General features: G+C 41.9%; 1 protein-coding gene across 1 annotated transcript in view; it reads left to right on the forward strand.

Moving 5' to 3' along the window:
• Window positions 1-19,023, forward strand: part of LOC129767798 (IQ motif and SEC7 domain-containing protein 1) — a 424,090-nt gene that overhangs the window by 101,675 nt on the left and 303,392 nt on the right. The gene's annotated exons all lie outside the window — the stretch shown is intronic.

A 19,023-nucleotide genomic window follows, 5' to 3' on the forward strand; every position in this document is an offset into this window, starting at 1 on the left:
ACTACAAAATAAAAATGAAAAGAATTATAAAAATAACATAAAAACAAAAATTACATCTCTATATCTCTATATCTCTCCCGGGGAAGGCCTCCCGCTATATCTCTCCCGGGGAAGGCCTCCCGGGTCATGGAGGCCTTGCCAACCCGCTGTCTCCCGGGCAAAGGAGATACACCCAGACAATGGAGCTAAGGTCAAGACGAATACTACGAATGCGATCACCCGAGGAGGGTCCCCGAACTGGAGCTGGTCCTGGAACGGGCGTAAGAGCGAGCGGCCAGCGGCTGGAGGGCGATGTGCAAGAGCGGGCCACCAGCCGGGTTCAACCCGAAGAGCTACCGCCACACGGAAACAGCAGCCATCGACATCACCAACGAAACGCTGCGCCTACGAGGCGTGTTGCGGCTGTCAGACGACAGTCGTCCACACTTGTGGGTACTACTAGGCGACGGATCATGTGGACACACGAAATGAACGAATTCGTGATCCGCGCCTATTACATCTGCACTGCTTTGGAGACGGACATGAGCGGTCGCCCTCGAATACTCGCAATGTTCGAGGAAGCGTATCCAGAGTTCGTCGGGAGGCTTGACCAAAACGCGATGAACGCGAGGCGTAGAGCGATTGTACGCAACAATATGCTCTCCCAAACGCAAGTCGACGAGATCAAGCAGCAGGTGCAGAGAGAACTAAGCTCCAGAACAAGCAGAGCAAGCGATGTGTCGAGACGAAGTTCAGTACGGCTGAGCAATTCATTCGCGAGTGGGGCACGCGAATCAGCACCAGTGGAGGCCACAGTACAACAACCCTCTGAGCCGGAAGATCCACAGCCAGATCAACAACTACTACGCGATCTGGTCTTCCATTATGACGAGGCGATCTCACAGTTCCGCGACACGGACCCTTTGTCGCGCCCCAGGATCCCGAAGTTGCAGCATTCCCGCAGGCTGACAAGTGCAGTAAAGCTCATGAACGAGCACGTTCTTCCGCTGCATTTGGTTGATGCTGAGAACATGGAGGAGCTGCAACTGAAAGTTTACTGTGCTGCTGTGGCGACCGCCAAAAGTTTAGGATACCGTATTAGGCCAAGAGGCGGACTGCTCCAACATCTCCGTGAAAGGCGTGAGCCTCCATGGCGAAGGAGATTGGAGCAACGGATCCTAAACAAGCGCGCCGCAATTGGAAGACTGATGGCGTACAAAAGAGGCAGCAGATCGGTGAAATTATGTCGCCAAGTTGCTGTGATCGTGCGGCCTACTGAACTTCGCCAGCTGGGAGCTCACCAGCTGACGGAAAAACTCGACACATTGGTACAGCAATTGAGCGTCCTTACAAAACGGCTGAAACGTTACTCTGACTCTGCAAAGCGCCAGGAACAAAATCGGATGTTCAGAGATAACGAGAAAGCGTTCTACGACCACATTAGCGACGAGAAGCCCGACTACCGCGAAGGTTTGCCAGATATTAGCGATGTGACGAACTTCTGGGCTGGTATTTGGGAGACCCCAGTAGAACATCGCGACGGGCAAATGTGGTTAAGACGGGAGGAGGAGAGTTGTGGTGAAATTGGAGAGATGCCAGCTATCATCGTCGGAGAGAACGATGTCCGCGAAGCCTCGCGGTACCTGAGGAACTGGGCAGCACCGGGCCCCGATGGTGTCCAGAACTTTTGGCACAAGAAGCTGACCGTCGCACATCCAAAGATAGCTGAGTGCTTCAACAAGGTGCTACGTGACCCACACAACCTTCCTCAATTCGCCACCCGTGGCGTCACCTTCCTCCTCCCGAAAGACAGCAACACATTGAACCCATCAAAGTACAGACCGATAACGTGCCTATCGAGTCTGTACAAAATACTGAGCAGCATAATTACCGCCAAAGTTTCTGCTCACTGCGAACAGCATCACATCATCGCAGAAGAGCAGAAAGGATGCAGGAAAAATACGCATGGCTGCAAAGACCAGGCCATCATCGACGCAGCCATAGTCGGCCAGGCGGTATACAACCAGCGGAACCTAAGTATGGCCTACATCGATTACAGGAAGGCTTATGACTCCATACCTCACTCGTTTCTCGTCCGGGTATTGGAGCTCTACAAAATTGATCCCGTCGTCGTTAGGTTCCTGCAGCATGCGATGAGGCAGTGGAGTACGTCTCTGCACCTCAGTGATGGGGAAAATGTGTTGCAGTCTAGAACGCTGCAGATAAAGAGGGGGATATTCCAAGGCGACTCTTTCAGCCCGCTTTGGTTTTGTCTGGCACTGAACCCCCTCAGTAGGACGCTCAATAGAAACGGTCATGGCTATAAAATAAGGTATGGCGACGGCGCCCACGAAGAAGTGACCCATACCTTCTACATGGATGATCTCAAGGTCTACGCTGATTCACGTCAGCGTCTAGGTGTAGCTATCCGGGTTGTCGAAGACATAAGCAGGGACATCTGCATAGAGTTCGGCCTTGACAAGTGCCGCTGTGTCCATATGCTGAAAGGGCAGCTTACCGAATCCGGAGGTTACGAGGTCTATGACGGCGAGTTCATAAGAGATATGGTTCGTGGCGAATCCTATAAATATCTTGGATTCCGACAGCTCACCGGGATTCGCCACTCCGACATCAAGACGGAGCTGCGAGACAAGTTCTTGAGACGAGTGAACTGTGTCCTGAGGACTTTCCTCAACGCGGGGAACAAGGTACGCGCGATCAACACATTCGCGGTTCCCCTGCTGACCTTCAGTTTTGGTGTAGTCAAATGGAGCAAAACTGACCTAGAGGACCTTGAGAGGAGGATGAGGAAAGCATTTAAAGAGGCCGGAATGCACCATCCTCAATCGGCACTGGAGAGAGTTTCACTGCCACGCAAAGAAGGGGGACTTGGAATAGTCGACATATCTGCACTGTGTGTTGCCCAGGTACGACAACTGCGCGAGTACTTCGCAGAACGCGCCAACCAAAACGCGCTATACCGGGCTGTCTACGCCGCCGACAGAGGATACAGCGCTCTGCACTTGGCGCAAGCGGAGTACCAACTCAACTGCAATCTGCAGACAGTGGAGGAGAAGATTGCAGCTTGGAAGCAGAAGGCAGTGCATGGTGCCCACCCCCATCAACTGGACCGGCCACACGTCGACAAGGCCGCATCTAATCTGTGGCTAACGCGTGGTGAACTCTCTTCAGTAGTAGAAGCCGACATGATAGCCATCCAGGACAGGATAATGCCGACGAGAAACTGCAGGCGGTACGTCTGGCATCAAGACGTTGATGACATTTGCCGGATGTGCCATCAACCAGGTGAAAACATAGAGCACATTATGGGAGGCTGTCCCGTTTTGGCCAACGCAGCCTACACCGAGCGCCACAACAACGTGGCCCGTATTGTTCATCGACAACTGGCGCTCCAATGTGCTCTACTGGAAGACAACGTACCAAACTACCGGTACCTGCCTGCACCTGTCCTGGAAAATGACCGTTTCAAGCTGTACTGGGATCGCACTGTTCTGACCGACCTCTCGATCCACCACAACCGGCCAGATATAATGGTTTACGACAAGAGCGACCGCAAAGTCACCATCATCGATGTCGCTATTCCACTGAACCAGAATCTGGAGGAGACCCACGGTCGCAAAATCTGCAAGTACCGACCATTGGCCGTGGAGCTCAAGGAACTGTGGGGGCTAAGGGAGGTCCCAAGAATTGTTCCAGTCGTTCTCTCTGGAACTGGAATTGTCCCGAAGACACTTCTAGAAGCGCTAAAGGTGTTGAATATGGAGAAGGAATTGGCCGGCATCCAAAAGTCGGTCATCCTTAGCACCTGCGCGATTGTCCGACAATTTCTCGGTCAGGACTGAAACAGCACGAGCATGCAGATACGTGCATTCCGCAGAGCCTAGTCCCCCTTTGGCATTCAGAAGCCCGGGGGCAGGTGAAAATTCTGGCTAGGTTCGCCTAGTTAAGAAGTGAGATAAGTCTGCTAAAAAAAAAATTACAAAAAATCACAAAAACAACAAAGTTACAGAGTTGCAAATTTAATAACATTGACAAAATGGATAAAAATAACAAAAGTAAGAAAAATTACAAAAATTACAAAATACAAGAATTAGAAAGATTACGAAAATTGAAATATGAACACACACATAAAAACATAAAATATAAAAAAATATAAATTATAAAAATTACAAAAATTTTAAAAATTTCAAAAAAAATAAAAATCACAAAAATTATAAAAATTACAAAAAAATTGCAGAAAATCCAAAATTTACAAAAATCACAATAATTAGAAATTAATTTTTAAAAAATTTAATTTTAATAAAATTTTTAAAAATACAGAAATTGCATAAAAAACAAAAATTACAAATATTTCGAAAATAACAAAAATTACAGAAAAACACCTGAATTACAAAAAAATACAAAAATTGCAAAAATCCCACAAATCACGAAAATAACAACAACTACATAAATTACAAGTGATGACGAAAATTACAAAATTTTCTAAAATTGCAAAAACTACAAAAATTATAAAAAATACGAAAATTACAAAAAACATCAAAAAAGTACAAAAATACAAAAATACAAAAAAGTTACAAATTACAAAAAATACAAAACATACATAAATTACAAAAGGCCATTTACAGAGGCCTTACAGTTTCATCAAAATACGTGTACAAAAATACAGAAATTTCAAAAATTAAGAAAAAAAACAAAAATAACAAAAATGACAAATATCACAAAATAATAAAAAAATACAATAAGAAAAAAAAAATACTAAATTACAAAAAATTACAAAATTTACAAAAATTATAAAAAATAACAAAGATTACAAAAATTATAAAAATTACAAAAGTTACAAAAATTATAAAAACTACAAAACTTACAAAAATTTGAAGAATTACGAAAACTACAATAAGAACACACTAAAAATACAAAATGTACAAAAATATATATTCTATATAAGTTATGAAAGTTACCAAAATTTGAAAAAAATGTAAAATTACAAAAAATACATAAACTACAAAAATAAAATAAGAACAACAATTATAGAAATTACAGAAACTACAAAAATTACAGATGGTTGGAGAATCTATAACAAGAGACCTTTTACAGAGGCCAGTTTCATCCAAATACGTGTACAAAAATACAGAAATTTCAAAAATTGAGAAAAAAACAAAAATTACAAAAATAACAAAAATGACAAAATAACACAAATTGCAATAAGAAAAAAAATGAAAATTACAAAAAATTACAAAATTTACAAAAATTACAATAATTACAAAAAATAACAAAGATTACAAAAATTATAAGAATTACAAAGAATTACAAAAGATACAAAATTTCAAAAATTACAAAAGTTACAAAAATAATAAAAACTACAAAACTTACTTATTTTATATAAGTTATGAAAATTATCAAAATTAGAAAAAAAATGAAAAATCACAAAAAATACATAAACTACAAAAATAAAATAAAAACAAAAATTATAGAAATTACAGAAACTACAAAAACTACACAAAATAGAAAAATTACAAAAAGTACAAAACAAACATAAATTACAAAAATTATCAATGGTCGGAGAATCTATAACAAGAGACCTTTTACAGAGGCCTTACAGTTTCATCCAAATAAGTGTACAAAAATACAGAAATTTCAAAAATTAAGAAAAAAAACCAAAAATTATAAAAATAACAAAAATGATAAATATGATAAATATGAAAAAATAACAAAAATTACAAAAATTACAAAAATTATAAGAATTACAAATAATTACAAAAAAAAAAAAAAAATTATAATGTTCTCAAATGTGGATCAACACTAGGGTAGGAGTCTGCCCGTTGGTCTCAAATGTTCCTATCTCACGCCTCCACGAAGATCATATGACGACATTTTTAGATCGGGCGTGAACTGGAAACACACACCTGGTCTTGGCTCCGAGAACGGGTGTCGAAAGTGGCTAAGTGAGGGGGTGCGAGCGAGTCAGAGCGCTATATCTCTCTCTCGAAGAAAACGATGTCTGCGAAGCCTCGCGGTACCTGAGGAACTGGGCAGCACCGGGCCCCGATGGTGTTCAGAACTTCTGGCACAAGAAGCTAACCGTCGCACATCCAAAGATAGCTGAGTGCTTCAACAAGGTGCTACGTGACCCACACAACCTCCCTGAATTCGCCACCCGTGGCGTCACATTCCTCCTCCCGAAAGACAGCAACACATTGAACCCATCACAGTACAGACCGATAACGTGCCTATCGAGTCTGTACAAGATATTAAGCAGCATCATAACCGCCAAAGTTTCTGCTCACTGCGAACAACATCACATCATCGCAGAAGAGCAGAAAGGATGCAGGAAGAATACGCATGGCTGCAAAGACCAGGCCATCATCGACGCAGCCATCGTCGGCCAGGTGGTTTACAACCAGCGGAACCTAAGCATGGCCTACATCGATTACAGGAAGGCTTATGACTCCATTCCTCACTCGTTTCTCGTCCGGGTATTGGAGCTCTACAAAATTGATCCCGTCGTCGTTAGGTTCCTGCAGCATGCGATGAGGCAGTGGAGTACGTCTCTGCACCTCAGTGATGGGGAAAATGTGTTGCAGTCTAGAACGCTGCAGATAAAGAGGGGGATATTCCAAGGCGACTCTTTCAGCCCGCTTTGGTTTTGTCTGGCACTGAACCCCCTCAGTAGGACGCTCAATAGGAACGGTCATGGCTATAAGTTAAGGTATGGCGACGGCGCCAACGAAGAAGTGACCCATACCTTTTACATGGACGATCTCAAGGTCTACGCTGATTCACGTCAGCGTCTAGGTGTAGCTATCCGGGTTGTCGAAGATATAAGCAGGGACATCTGCATGGAGTTCGGCCTCGACAAGTGCCGCTGTGTCCACCTGCTGAAGGGACAACTTACCGAATCCGGAGGCTACGAGGTCTATGACGGCGAGTTTATACAAGACATGGTTCGTGGCGAATCCTACAAATACCGTGGAATCCGACAGCTCACCGGGATTCGCCACTCCGACATCAAGACGGAGCTGCGAGACAAGTTCTTGAGTCGAGTGAACTGTGTCCTGAGGACTTTCCTCAACGCGGGGAACAAGGTACGCGCGATCAACACATTCGCGGTTCCCCTGCTGACCTTCAGTTTTGGTGTAGTCAAATGGAGCAAAACTGACCTAGAGGACCTTGAGAGGAGGATGAGGAAAGCATTTAATGAGGCCGGAATGCACCATCCTCAATCGGCACTGGAGAGAGTTTCACTGCCACGTAAAGAAGGGGGACTTGGAATAGTCGACATATCTGCACTGTGTGTTGCCCAGGTACGACAACTGCGCGAGTACTTCGCAGAACGCGCCAACCAAAACGCGCTATACCGGGCTGTCTGCGCCGCCGACAGAGGATACAGCGCTCTGCACTTGGCGCAAGCGGAGTACCAACTCAACTGCAATCTGCAGACAGTGGAGGAGAAGATTGCAGCTTGGAAGCAGAAGGCAGTGCATGGTGCCCACCCCCATCAACTGGACCAGCCACACGTCGACAAGGCCGCATCTAATCTGTGGCTAACGCGTGGTGGACTCTCTTCAGTAGTAGAAGCCGACATGATAGCCATCCAGGACAGGATAATGCCGACGAGAAACTGCAGGCGGTACGTCTGGCATCAAGACGTTGATGACATTTGCCGGATGTGCCATCAACCAGGTGAAAACATAGAGCATATTATGGGAGGCTGTCCCGTTTTGGCCAACGCAGCCTACACCGAGCGCCACAACAACGTGGCCCGTATTGTTCATCGACAACTGGCGCTCCAATGTGCTCTACTGGAAGACAACGTACCAAACTACCGGTACCTGCCTGCACCTGTCCTGGAAAATGACCGTTTCAAGCTGTACTGGGATCGCACTGTTCTGACCGACCTCTCGATCCACCACAACCGCCCAGATATAATGGCTTACGACAAGAGCGACCGCAAAGTCACCATCATCGATGTCGCTATTCCACTGAACCAGAATCTGGAGGAGACCCACGGTCGCAAAATCTGCAAGTACCGACCATTGGCCGTGGAGCTCAAGGAACTGTGGGGGCTAAGGGAGGTCCCAAGAATTGTTCCAGTCGTTCTCTCTGGAACTGGAATTGTCCCGAAGACACTTCTGGAAGCGCTAAAGGTGTTGAATATGGAGAAGGAATTGGCCGGCATCCAAAAGTCGGTCATCCTTAGCACCTGCGCGATTGTCCGACAATTTCTCGGTCAGAACTGAAACAGCACGAGCATGCAGATACGTGCATTCCGCAGAGCCTAGTCCCCCTTTGGCATTCAGAAGCCCGGGGGCAGGTGAAAATTCTGGCTAGGTTCGCCTAGTTAAGAAGTGAGATAAGTCTGCCATAAAAATTATAAAAACTACAAAAAATTCAAAAGTTACAAGAACAATAAAAAATACAAAAAGTACATAAATTACAAAAATTAAATTAAAAAAAAAACAATAAAGAAGAGAATTTCAAAAATTACTAAAATGAATAAATTACAAGAAATACAAGAATTATAAAAATTACAAAGAAAAAAAAATTAAGAATAATTTTAAAGATTATAATAGTTTGAAAAAATTAAATAAGAAAAAGAGAAAAATTAAAATAATTAAACAAAATAAATAATAATAAAAAATTACAAAAATTATGAAAATTATGAAAATTACAAAACATGGGCAAATTAAAAAAAAATAGAATAATTATAAAGATTAGAAAAATGAGCAGAGTTTGCGGAATAATCGGGAATAAGACGAATGAGTAGAATGAGAAAAATGAGTGTAATGAACAGAATGAACGAGAATGAAAAGAATGAGTAGAATGGTTAGAATGAGAAGAATAAGTAGAGTAAGTATAATGAGAAGAATTTAACGAATATGATCCGAATTAGGCGAATGAAAAGTATGAGTATATTAAAAAGAATGAAAATACTAAAAAGGATGAGCAGAATGTGCTGAATGAGTCGAATGAGCTGGAAGAGAATAACGAGAAAATGAGAAGATTGGTAAGAATGAGAAGGGTGACCAGAATGAGCGTAAATGAGAAGAGATGACTGAGAAGGATGAGCAGAATGATCATAATGAACCGAATAAACGAGAATTAGTTAAAAGCGATAAGGAAGGATGAGCAGATTAAGAAAAATTAGCAGAAAGAGCCGAATGAGTGAGAAAAAGAAAAAATGAGCATATGAGAAGAATGAACAGAATGAGCGGAATATTGAAATGAGTTCAAATGAGCCGAATGAGAAGATCGAGGAGGATAAACAGAATAAGCGAAATAAGCCGAACCGAGAAGAATGAGAAGATTGGGAAGGATAAACATAATGAGCGAAATGAGCCGAGCCAAGAAGAATGAGTGGAATGTGTAGAATGTGAACATTGAGAATTTTGAGAAGAATGAACAGAATGAGCCAAATGTGCGGAAGTGAAAAGATTGAGAAGAATGTGCAGAATGGGTAGAATGAACAGAATGAGCCGAGAATGTGTAAAATTAGAAAATCGGGCGAAATGAGAAGGATGGGAGATTGAGAAGATTGAGAAGGATAAGGAGAATGAAGTTATTTTTCTTCACAAAAGCGCATACGATTGGTATGGAGGCGCGCTGTGGTTATTATGCTTTGCTTAGAACGAGCGAAGACAAAACAGGCGCTAGAATTTTACGTGTGTATATAAAATGAGGCGCACATCACACAACTGAGAAGCGATGTTTAGTATCTGAATTCTGTGTTGTGTTCATTCGGCACTCTAGTGTTTATGATTTTTTTACACCAAGAGAGAATACTTGTTTGCAGCGTTGCCAATGTTCCAGTTTAAATTGGATTCTTCCAGTCTTTTTTCCTCGATCCAGTTAAACAGTTAAGCCCTGAATCTTATAGTTTTTAAAAATATTGTCCAGTTTTATCCAGTTTTTGATATGATTGCTTCATTTTACCAAGTTTTTGTAAAATATATTCATTATGCATAAACATTCTCCCTCACCCTTCCTGTTTCTTGGCAAATTTTGTTATTTGACATTTTTCGTTCGATCGATCCAAAGTGTATCTTTTCTTTTCTTACGCACTCTCAGCGTTATGTTTCTCCTGCTTACACATCCAAAAATCAATACGGTTAGCGCGCAGTGTGTGGGGTGCCTTACCAAGCAATATCTTTGAGTTTATATGAATATTATATGTTCTAGGTCCTCCGAAACATTCTGAAGTTCAGACCAATTGATCTTTAATGTCCATAACAAAAAAAAAAATACCAAAAATTCATAGAGCCCGCGTGCTATGCTGGCTTTGAGTTTATATAACGTCTTAGCATCAGACGTGATAGGTCCTCCAAAACATTCTAAAGCACAAAGATCATAGTGTCAATGTGCTCCATATTTTTAATTGATATGAATATGAAAACCAAGTAATCTTCCTTCCGTTTACATCAATCGACCATTTGACGAAATGAAAATCCGAAAATTTCATGTGTTACAATATGCGGAAAGATTATTTTTAGGTAACCTGAAAAGGAAAACCTGCACAATTATTTGGATCGGCTATACATTCCATTATTTATCGTATCTTTTCCCATCGAAATCCAATCGCAACGATGGAAAATTAATTGTGGGAAACCTGAGAAGATAACTGAGAGAACTTCTCGAAAACCAATCATCCCGGTGTTATTCATAGCGTATACACTTTATAGAACTCCATTCGCGACGGCGGAGAGTTATTATTAGGAAACCTGGAACGATAACCAGAAGAACTCTAAAACTAATCGGACCGCCGATATATCAAACTCTAACCTGGAAGGGGAGAGTTATTTTTGGGAAACCTGAGAATCCGAGAGAACTCTCGCGCGTACACTTCATAGGAATCTCATCGTGACGGAGGAGAGTTATTTTTTGATAACCTGAGAGGGTAACCGAGAGCTTCTCTAAATCCAATATTCCCGGCGATATGTTCCGATAAATAAGCGAGTGCCCTCGAGTTGTGGCAGCTTGGGCAACAATGCAGTGGAAAACGGCAGAGATCTTGGGAGGATGGCAACAACTATCGTTTGGAGACATACTGAGACCGTCACTGAATCGTATAGGAAAAATTAAAAGAGATGAATTATTGAGAATCTTTAGTAACTATGTGAAATTCATAAATGACACTAACAGAATCATAGATATTGCAAATATGGAATTTTATTTAGATATGAATTAACTATGTAATTTCTTTATGTACAGAATAAACTTGACATTGAGAAAAAAAAAGTTATCAATCGCGCTTACTCTGCATCGAACTTCAATCGCAACGGTGGAGGGTTATCTTTCTCTAGGTAGTAGCCACGAATAGCAACTTACAACCGTTTCCCTTATGGGCTTTGGGATGTTCTTTTTCGGACTTGCTAGTATAGAGTTTTTTTTATTTCATATTCTTCGTGAGTGCGGAAAAAATAGCTACGAAGATGGTCAAAAAACACTACAGAAATGTCAAAATTCGAGAAGGAAAAGAACAGAAAATTCAGGTTAGGTTTGATGCAGTAATCTATAAGCAGAAACCGTGTACATCAATTAATCTCATTGTCGAGCAAAAAATACGAGATTTTTAAAGTTTTATCTAAACAAAACCATATTTTTTTAGAAGTTTTAGAAGAAAAGATCCTCAAATGTTTTTTCACAGTAATGTTCGAGTTGTGGAAAACGTTGTTTTGATCTACTCGAATGGTTAATTAGTGGATTACGCTATTTTATGATCTACTATACGCTTTGAAGGGAATACTATTTCTCGGACATTGGAATAAGTATAAAAAATGATTTTAGATAAATCAAAGCCGAACTTCTTAAAGTAAAACTATTTCACGGGATCCAGTTTTCTTCCAGTTTTTTTAAGAGCAATCTTCCAGTTTTTTGAAAAATATTATTGGTAACTCTGCTTGTTTGTTATAAACGCACGCTGATGGAAATTAAACTCAAGTGTAGCGCAGCGTATGTTTTCTGGAGACTGGATTTTTAACAGTTGAAAATACGTCATTGGAAGCTTTGAAGAAAATGTCGTAGCTTTGAGTTAAATAACTTCAACTATAATTAGTCATGACAATCAAAAATAATATTTCAAACATAACTAAAAAAAACAGGGAAAGGCAGAACTAGTAGATGAAATATTAGGCTGTCAAAAAAGTCCTGCGGTATTTTTTTTGAACTTTCATTTGTTCATCAAATTAGTTACAATCATCTGTTTTAAGTCAAATATGCGCCGTTTTGTTCGATGACTTGTTCCCAACGAGATGCCAACTTCATAATACCCCTGTTATAGAAGCTCGCTTCCTTATTGGCAAAAAACTCGGATAGCCAATTTTCACAGGCCTCTTTTGTGGCTAACTTCTGACTACCTAGCTCGTTCGCCATGGACAAAAACAGGTGGTAGTCACTTGGTGCAAGGTCCGGACTATACGGCGGATGCAAAAGAACCTCCCATCCGAGCTCCCGGAGCTTCTGGCGCGTCACCAAAGAAGTGTGTGGCCTGGCGTTGTCCTGATGGAAGACAATGCGGCCTCTGTTTATCAAAGATGGCCTCTTCTTCATGAGTGCTACCTTCAAGCGGTCCAGTTGTTGGCAGTACAGGTCCGAATTGAGCGTTTGGCCATAGGGAAGCAGCTCATAATAGATTATTCCTTGACAATCCCACCAAACACACAGCAGAACCTTCCTGGCCGTTAATGAGGGCTTGGCCACCGTCTGAGCCGCTTCAGCGGGCTTCGACCACGACCGTTTGCGCTTCACGTTGTCGTATGTGACCCACTTTTTTTTTCATTTTCAGCTTCAGAAACGGGTCGATTTTGTTGCGATTCAGCAGCGATTCACATGCGTCGATACGGTCAAAGATGTTTTTTTGCGTCAACCTGTGTGGCACCCATACATCGAACTTCTTTGTGAATCCAAGCTTCTTCAAATGGTTAATAACGGTTTGATGACTTATCCCCAGCTCTTGGCCGATGCTACGGCTGCTACTATGCCGGTCTTTCTCGGCTAATTCAGCGATTTTGTCGCAATTTTCGACGACAGGCCTTCCGGAGCGTGGCGCATCTTCGACGACCTCTACACCAGAACGAAAACGTTGAAACCATCGTTGTGCGGTGGAAATGGAAACTGTATCGGGTCCATAAACTGCACAAATTTTATTGGCAGCTTGAGATGCATTTTTGCCTTTGTCATAGTAGTACTGTAAAATATGTCGGATTTTCTCTTTATTTTGCTCCATATTTGCGACACTATAACTCACGAACGACTTAACCAAACAAAACACTGTCAAGGACTATATTATAGCGCACAAAAATACCTTTCCAACAAGCTATAGTATGACTCGATACAATGAATACAACTAGAACTACGCGCTTACAACGACACCTCGCGGAAATACCGCAGGACTTTTTTGACAGCCTAATATATTGTGATTATGTAATGTACTTAATATTGGTTCCATAAATGACGTAGCCATTTCTTTCATTAATGAAAATTAAACAGATTTTGTTGAGAAAACTGTAAACTACTGAGAAGATTCAATTATGTAAGACTGTTCAACGTGTTCACTTCTCCTAAACAATATGAAATAATTCTCATTGAATTGACTAGAACATTTTTTTTCTTTTCTTGTCGACCAATGAGTTACAAATACTTGTTCTTGGTTTTGCAATGAATTCACTACTTGTACTCCTATGCGCAACATTGGATTTTTAGCCGTAAAAGCATCAATTGTTGATTCTATCAAATATACCTCTGATTATAGACTCCCTTCCGGAAAGCTACATCAGAATCGAGGAAGAAATCCAATCATGGACGACGAATCAAAGGTCACCTGTTTTAAATTGAAACAAATTGTTCTCCGTTGACTCAGATGTACTCGACGAACATCTAATATCCGATGGCTTAACTAACACACCGTTGCGAAACGTTAGAGACTTCCTAAAAGCGTCCATTCTTCGCACGGTTGTGACACGCCTTCATCCCCTTCCAAAAAATAAAAACAATACGCTTGGTTGGTTTCATACGATGAAAACCTTTGCGCATAACTTATTTGTTTCATTATTTACGATCACGATTGTGCGCCACACCGCGCGACTTTCAATCGGATTCCCACCATTAATGGTGGACACCGTCGCGTCGCTTCGTCCAGAATCAATCCCATCTCCACCACCATCATCATCATCATCAGCTTCATAATACGATATGTCATCATCTTGATAAATCAAGTTCGCCTACTCGCCTATATCGCTAAGGTCTATGGGCCGCCCGCAGTTAAATAATGGCAGTCATAATTTATGCAGCGTCCATTTGTCTTCATTTTTTGTTATTCTTTTTTTTAAATTCATAACACGCATCTCGCCCAAACGACAACGGGAGAAAAATGAGACCACTCAAATTGACCGACAATCGTAACTGCGTGACTGCGACGCAAATAAATGCTGAAAACTCCGCGGAATTGCTGCGAGGGCACGTACGCGAGTCTCCGAGGATTGCATAAAACGTCGAACGTCGTTTTTGCTTATCGTGATGGCAATCCGATGGAGCTTCCTATTCCGAAGGATGCACAAAAATCGCACTCGGTGGGCGCTAACCCAATTGGTTCAAAACGTCAGATTTGAGTGCAAGATTCGGCGAACCGCGAAACAATGGTTCCCTTGGTGAATGGTTCGCCAATTGTTTCCGATCATGTTGGACGTTCGATGCAAATATCTATCCGCGGCTCGCTTTTACTTTTGACAGCGAGTCAAATAGTCCACTGATAAACCGCAGCCCGTTTCTTCTTTCTCGCAGTCAATCGGGCATAGAAGAAAATTGTGACAAATGAAATCGCCACTGGAGGGGAAGTGAAAGTAACTTTGGATCTTGGACCGATCCGAAGCCGGGAAACCATAAGCTCGATCCATTGATGACAAGATGATCTGCGGGAAATGATTTAAACTCACAAAAATGCACCATTATGCGAGACATCGGTGTTATTGGAATTGTCATCCATAATCTAGTGACTCTCACATCGATAGGTCATTGACCGCAACCAAACTGATTTGGACACATCCAGGTCTTAGAAATGAACGAACCCAAAGAAGTTGAGACAATCGGAAAGCAGATTAAATCAACCACTTAAACTCGACATCCTGATTCAGCGTAAGATTGAGGTTATTAATACCTGCGAAAAATGAGACAATTTCGTCTGGCGGTGGTGAACCGCAGCAGTCACCGAGGGAGAGAACTCTCGCAATAATGAGTTACGTAATATTCCCCGACAGAAGATACGCGCGCTGGGCCTGGCTCATATTGCTCCAAGATGTGGCTGATGTGGCCCAATGGAACACGCCTATGGTTCCATACTATTTACACTAATAACACGCCGCCGGAGGACCGTGAAATTGCAAATTATATGCGCTCGCCACGGTTGTCATCTCACGCGGGGATGCGGGGATAACAACGAAGATGCTGCTGCTGCCATTAGAGAGCGATCTTAATGGGGGATGAAATTGGGCGGGCTTTGGCGTAATAACAATTTTAACTATCGACGTTAGAGAGCTTCATTCCGAGGTGTAGATATTTTCTGCCGGTTAATGAGTCGAAGATTAGTGTACTCGTGTATTTGATTTTAATCCGGAACTTTACGACAGACTTCAGGATTTGTAAGTACCTCACATATTCATTTTGATAGAATCACTTTAAATATTGCTACCAGCGGTAATTGTTTCCATCAATTTGGCTGTTCAAATATTAAATCGAAAAGACGGTTTTATTTCATACAATGAATAATTTTACAGTCGCTTAACATGAAATTTGTAATTACCATTTGAATATCAAATGTAAACAGCAATATTAAGCAGCTGTCATGACACACAGTTCAAGTCATTTCATCATGACCGGAATTAGTCGTCAAACACACTTAACTGATTCATATTTTTTTTATATTTATTTATTCGTCTTCGATTTAAACGTACAGACTGCTAATTACTCCTAAAAATCTTAATTCTATTTTTGAAACACGCATCGATTGATTTCATAGTCAAAACAGCCATTAACATCGTTAAAAGCACGGAGTGCTGTGTCGAAAGGGTTAAAGTAACCGTAACCGGTCCGGTGTGCGGGGACAGCGGCCACTTGTGAGTTCCTCAGTTGCCGAGGGGGCACGTATAAAGCAATGTCCTGCAAGAGTTGTGGGCAGTCAATGTTGCCACGTAGAATGTCAAAGACCATTAGTTGCTGAATTACTCTGCGCCTGTCATTTAATGTTTCCATTTTGATTAACATGCAGCGGGCAGGGTAATCAGGCAGATGATTCACAAAACGTCTGATACACAAAAACTAGCATTTTTGTAGAAAATGTCTAACCAAGGAGTTCTACCGAATTTAACTTTTTTTCCTTCAATATTTTCCAATTCATTCTAACATTCTAATTTGAGCGTAGACTAGCACAACGAAATAAAGACAGCTCAAATCTGATTATCCGTTCTCTCGTAATGATGAGTTATACGTACGGAAAACAATGTTTGTTTTATGTGTGAAAGAGTTATGTCTATTCCACCTCAAAATCTATTATGATTTAGTCCAAACTTTGAAAGAACGGCTTAACATATCAATATGAAACGTGCACCGGCTGTTTTTGGCCCTTTTTTAAAATCGGTGCAAAAAACATTTTTTTTTTCGTGAGAGCAATAAATAAACTTTGTAAAGAATTTTTGATTTTGATTTAAAGTCGGAGGCGACGCGTGACCAACTGAGCTACCTGTTCAATTTCATTTGCAACATTAAAACAACAGTATTGCGATGACAGATTTTAACATTTTTATTTCTCAACATTTATAAAGGGTGTGTCACATCAAATTGCATCACGGAAAAAACGCTGTAGAAATTTAATTTTTAGGAATTATATCTTCAGCTTTCGCTTATAATCAGATAAGAGTGAATAGATCACGTTGGCCATGCTTCACTGTCAATTTTTCGTAAATTTGGAAAAATGTCGTCGAACGAAAAAGAGCGTCGTGAATTAATCTAGCGCACTCATTTCGAGAATCCGGAGTTGTCACATCGAGACATCGGTAAGATGCTAGGAATCGTCCAATCCACGGTCAGCAGAGTACTAAAACGATACTTCGAGAACCTAACCATCGACCGGAAGGTGAAGAACGGCAAAAATGGATGCTCCGTAGCGCGTAGTTAAGCAGTTTAGACGTGATCGGAGAAGTTCGGTCCGGGATGTCGCCAATAAGCTGAATTTGTCGAGTTCATTCGTCCAGCGGACCAAGCAGCGGGAGGGCCTGCGTACATACAAGGTTCAGAAGGCTCTTAACCGCGACGAAAGGCAAAACATGGTGGGGAAAACGCGAGCCCGGAAGCTGTACACCGAAATGCTGACGAAGCCGCATTGCCTGGTAATGGACGACGAAACCTACGTCAAAGCGGACTTTCGTCAGCTGCCGGGCCTGTTGTTCTTCTCCGCAGAGGACAAATTCAGCGTTCCGGAGGAGATTCGCAAGCAGAAACTATCCAAGTTTGCCAAAAAGTACATGGTGTGGCAAGCGATCTGCTCTTGCGGAAAGCGGAGCGCCCCCTTCGTGATGACCGGCACGGTAAACGGGCAGGTTTACCTTAAGGAGTGCCTACAGAAGCGCTTACTACCACTATTTTTTTTTTTTTTTGTCAAGTATTGTTTATTTATTTCTAGTATTTACATCACAAATTCATTATAATTTAAAAAGAATTCAAGTTCACTGATATCTATTGCATTGTTATGATTTTTGATATAGTTTGTATAGATTATGAATAACCTCAGAATTTCAATTTTACTTGCTGGTGCGATGTTGTTGAGTACCGGTCGTAAAAGATCGTCAAATGTGAGTCTTCGCCACCCACCCAGTGTCGTCGTAAATCGCTGTTGCATGTACCGCCATGCTGCAGTCACTCTGGGGCACTCGCTGAACTTATGCTTCAGCGTCTCCGTAGTCGCGATGCAGCGTTCACAATTCTGATCGCTTGCTCGCCCGATGATGTTGAACAATCTACGATGTTCTGTCTTTTCATTCACCAACAGATAAAGGTCACTGCGCTGGCTCGATGACATTTTTTTCGTGGAAATGTTTAGCCAGATTTGCTTCCAGCTTTGGCTCGGGTATTTTCGTTCCACTCTAGGCGGTTCCAGCTGTTCCAGATATAATCTGTGTATTTGGTCGCAGGTGGGATTTTGCTACATATGCTGCGGCAGCAAGATGATCTGTTGACACATGATTTTCAAACAGGGACATTCAGCGGGATAGGGGATGTTTTGGCTCAATACGGATTGATAAAACGGCATTGAATTGATTTCTTTCAAGTGGCGATTGACCAGAAGTGCCTTGCTTTTGATTACCGGTAAGTGTAGCTTAAGTCCGCCTTGTTCTTTGCTACGCGCCAATTGTTGCATTGGGACACGTGCTGGCAAACCACGAAATAGGAAAGTTCCCATCATCGCAGTCAGTTTCGCAGTATGAATGCACTGTGGTGGTAATATCGATGCGACGTACCACGCCTTTGCTGTGATAAACGTGTTTAGCAGTATAACCTTCTGTTGTAAATTTAGGGATCGCATGTTATGCATCCACATTATTTGCGCAATTCTTGATATCAAACTGTCCCAGTTCAATTTTGCCATCAGTCGCACTGAATTGACAAAAATAATGCCCAACACCTTAACCTTCTCTGTTGTCTGCAGCCCTGGTATCGTCAGCGGATCTCCATTGATGAAACCGACATCTATTGCCACTGTTTTTTGACGATTGAGTTTTGCTCCAGCTACTATCTCGAAATCGCCAAATACTTTAAAAATACGTTCCATTGTTGACGTTGAAGTTGCGATCGCCGTAATGTCATCGGCGTACGCAACGCATAAATCATCACCACATATACGCTCCAAATGTGTAAGTAGTGGATGCAGATATATCACGAAAAGAAGCATGGACAACGGATCACCTTGACGTACAGAACGCTCTATTCGGATCGGTTGTGACAGGCGCCCATTTATGAGCAGCCGCGACGAAGAGGCATCTTCCA

The sequence above is a fragment of the Toxorhynchites rutilus genome, chromosome 2, assembly GCF_029784135.1.
Source record: "Toxorhynchites rutilus septentrionalis strain SRP chromosome 2, ASM2978413v1, whole genome shotgun sequence".
NCBI lineage: Eukaryota > Metazoa > Arthropoda > Insecta > Diptera > Culicidae > Toxorhynchites > Toxorhynchites rutilus.